This window comes from Mus caroli, chromosome 8 (genome assembly GCF_900094665.2).
Source record: "Mus caroli chromosome 8, CAROLI_EIJ_v1.1, whole genome shotgun sequence".
Classification (NCBI taxonomy): domain Eukaryota; kingdom Metazoa; phylum Chordata; class Mammalia; order Rodentia; family Muridae; genus Mus; species Mus caroli.
The window spans coordinates 108666211-108670513 of NC_034577.1; positions in this window are offsets into that span (position 1 = coordinate 108666211).

Below are 4303 nucleotides of genomic sequence, written 5' to 3' on the forward strand. Positions count from 1 at the left end.
CTTTTAAAGATTTATGTATTTATTTTTATGTCTGTGAGTTCACCACACCAGAGGAGGGCATCAGGTCCCATTACAGATGGTTGTGAGCCACCATGTGGTTGCTGGGATTTGAACTCAGGGCCTCTGGAAGAGCAGGCAGTGCTCTTAACGGCTGAGCCACCTCTCCAGCCCCTTCTTTTTGATTTTTAAAGAAAGGTTCTCACACCTTTAATCCAGCACTTGAGAGACAGACACAGGTAGAGCTCCTTAAGTTTGAGGCCAGCCTGGTCAACACAGTGAGTTCCAGGACAGCCAGAGCTACATAGTGAGACCTTGTTTCTAACAAAACAAAACAAAACAAAACAAAACAAAACAAAACAAAGCAAGCAAACAAACATAGAAAATCTTTTCGTATACCCCAGGTTGGCTTCGAACTTATCATTCTCCTGCCTCAACTCTGGAATGCTAGGATTACAGGTATGTGCAAGCATGACTGGCTAAATATCTAGGTTTTCTAGATTGTAAGCCATTGATCTTGACTTCGCATGTAGCAGCTTGCCTCTTGGCACAGCGGGCCAGGGTATTGATTGCATCCGCCCTCGGATGAGGATTGCAGTGTCACCTATCCCTAGGATCCTGTAGAACCAGGAGTTCCTAGGATGCACCCAGCCCAGAGCCTGCTCATCTGACTCATCCTCCTTACACAGTAGCCCTATTCCCCAGTGGGAAAAAAACCCGAGGCTTACAAAAGTCAATAATTCCTATCCAGAGGAAACTTCAGTCCCCCCAAACTCCAAAAGGCAGTCCTGGTCTACAGAAGGATTTTTGGTGGTTAAACAAAGCCGGCAGCCCTCAGGCCCCTGTGAAGCCTGTTCCCCTCTCTACCAAATGAAGCCATCCCCACTCATCACTGGCAGAAAGGACAATAGGCTATTCCTGGTGCCTATTAGCATACCAAAGCATGGGCTGGCCTCCGGGCTCCCACAGTAAAGCACCTGTCACACATTTCAGAGTTCAAGCTGGCCTCCTAACCCTTCTCATCCCAAACTTTGGCTAGTTCACAGTCTCCGCCTCCCACCAGCCGGGGACTCAATCTCCTTAAAACCCTGCTATTTTTGTTGTACTTTTTCTATGCGTCTGTCTTCGTTATAGGTTTTACTGCTGGGAACAGACACCATGACCAAGGCAGCTCTTATAAGGACAACATTTAATTGAGGCCGGCTTACAGGTTCAGAGGTTCAGTCCATTATCATCATGGTGGGGAGCCTGGCAGTGTCCAGGCAGGCAAGGTGCAGGAGGAGCTGAGAGTTTTACATCTTCATCTGAAGGCTGCTAGGAGAAGACTGACTCCCATGTGGTTAGAAGGAGGGTCTCATTGCTCACTCTCCACAGTGACACACTTCCTATGCCTTCTAATAGTGCCACTCCTTGGGCCAACCATATTCAAACCACCACTGTGTGTCTCTCTCTCTTTCTGTCTCCCACTTCCTCTCACTCTTCCTCTATACCCCCCCATACACACCCACACACGCACCCACACATAAACACACACACATATACACACATACCACACACACACACATAAACACACACACATACACACATACCACACACACACACATACCACTCACACACACACACCATACACACATACACACACGCGCACACGTGCACGCACACACATGCACGCACACACACGTACACACTCGCACTCTGCTTCTCTCATGGCCAGGGCCTTTCTGAGGGTCATGTTCTTGCCTCTGCTCTGGACTCTTCCAGAGGCCTTGGCTATTCTCCCTCACATCTACAATAAAAATCTTTACTTCAACCATACCAAGGAACAGCCACGTCGTCAGTTTCTACAGGGCCTTACAGATGTGAGGACTACAACTTGGGACTGAAACCTGATTCAGGGCTCCCTTTTGCATTTCGCCCTAACCCGCACTGAGCTCATTGGATTGGGCTGTGATGGTCGCTGCTGTTCTAGAGCCCTGAGTGTGTTGGTTGAATGGCTAACCAGCCATGTCTCAGCAGGATCCCTGGCTGAGAAACTGGAGTTCTGCAAGGTGAGCCTCAAAGCCAGAGGTCCTCCCTACTCCACCTCAGTGTCAGAGAGCTGGACCGCCCTGCTGTGGCAGCTGCCAGGTTTGCAAACCAGTTCTGGGTGGCACTTCCTCTTCCAGAGGTCCAATACACTAAAAAAATGGAATTCAGCTTGTCCCCAGGGGCTATGTACTTTGAACAATGCCAGGAAAGGAAACCAGACTCAAAGGCACTTGGGGTTTTTCTTGTTGCTCTTTGTGGCAGGGACGGGGGGTTAAGATGGGTGAGGCCCCAGGGGCAAGGTAGTTAGTCATTTTGCCCATTATGGGGGAAAAGGATGCCCAGGTTTGACAGACCCTTCCCATCTCCAATTAGCAACTGTGGCTCACTGGTGTGTTTGTGCTGGGTCAAGCACATCACACTTTGAGCCTGTTAAGCCAACAGCCCCTGTGTGATCCATTTGCTACACGATTTCTCAGCTAAGGCATGATAATCCGGGGCTTTGGTGTGCTCTACTCCGGTGGTTCTCAACCCATGGGTCCCGACCTGGTTGGCAACCCTCTATCTCCAGAAATATTAATACCGTGATTCCTGGCAGTAGCAAAATTCCAGTTATGAAGTAGCAAGGAAAATAATTTTCTGGTTTGGGGGAAGGGGCGAGTCACCACAACACAAGGAACTGTATTAAAGGGTTGAAGCATTTGGAAGGTTGAGGACCGATGCTCTACAGCAAAGAGAAGGGCGTGACTCTCTTCGCTGTGACTTACCTTGCTCCCCCCACCCTCTTGTGTTTAGTGACTTTGAGCCTTTTNTGCATTAATTTTTTTCATTTATTTATTTAGTCATTTATTTATTTCATAAAGCAGCCTGGGAGTGTCACAGCACAACTGTGGAGGTCAAAGGACAGCTATGTTGAGGTCAGTTCTCTCCTTCCACCACGTGGGTTTCCTGGAACACAGCACAAGTTGGCAGGTTCGGTGGCAAGTGCCTTTACCCTCTGAGCCATCTCATGTGAGTGGATGGAAAGATGGGTGCCCCATAATCAAGGCTGGAAACCTTCTCTAAGGGCTTCTCTAGGGCTTCTGTCCCATCTCTAAGGGAAGAGGAAGATGCTGCAGTGAAGTCCAGGTGCACATGCACACACATGCACACGCACACACACACACACACACACAGACACACACAGATACACACACTCCAAACAAAACCAACCAACCACACAGACACACACAGACACACACACAGACACACACAGATACACACAGATACACACACTCCAAACAAAACCAACCAACCACACACACACACACACACACACACACACACACACACACACACCCCAAACAAAACCAACCAACCAACAAACTAACATAAACCCCAAATCACATGTGATAGCTCACAACTATAATTCCAACAGTCAGGAGGCAGAGGCAGGAGGTTCTCTGTGAGTTTGAGGCCAGCCTGGGCTACACAGTGAGTTTCAGGTTGGCCAGTGCTACATAGTGAGATCTCATCTCAAACAAACAAGAATACAATCCCACAAAGATAATATATAAGTTGAAGTTCCTTAAAAAATACCAAAGCGTCATATAGTCATTATTTCTGAGAAGAGGCCCGTGATTCATGTGTTTGATGTCATCATGATCTCTTTCATGAGTGATTTAGTGTGAACCGGGCATGGTGGCACACGCCTTTAGCCTCAGCACCAGGGAGGCAGATCTCTGTGAGTTTGAGGCCAGCCTGGTCTACATATTGAGCTGCAAGGAGACCCTTAAGGAGACCCTGTGTCCGAAGGGATACATACCTGTTGGATGCTGATTGGTGACAAGAACAAAGCCAGTGGCCGCTGTGCTGGGACAGCTGTAAGGTGGCTCTCAGCATGAGGTTGATAAAGTGCTGACCTAGTGCAAGACATCTTAGGGGGTGGGGTGAGGTGGGGGGCACAATGTAAACAGGGAACAGTGGCAAAACCTATAAACCCAGCCCTGGGGAGTTAGAGGTAGGAGGATCAGAAGGTTGGTCCCTGCTAGAAGTTTGAGGTAGCCTGGGCTACATTAAACCAAGTCTTTGTTTGTTTGCTTGCTTGCTTATTTATTTATCCTTTAAAACAGAATTTCTCTGTGTGGCTCTGGCTGCCTTGGAAGTCCTTCTGTAGACCAGGTTGGCCTCAAACTCAAGAGATTCACCTGCAAGCCGGGCGTGGTGGCGCACGCCTTTAATCCCAGCACTCGGGAGGCAGAGGCAGGCGGATTTCTGAGTTCGAGGCCAGCCTGGTCTACAA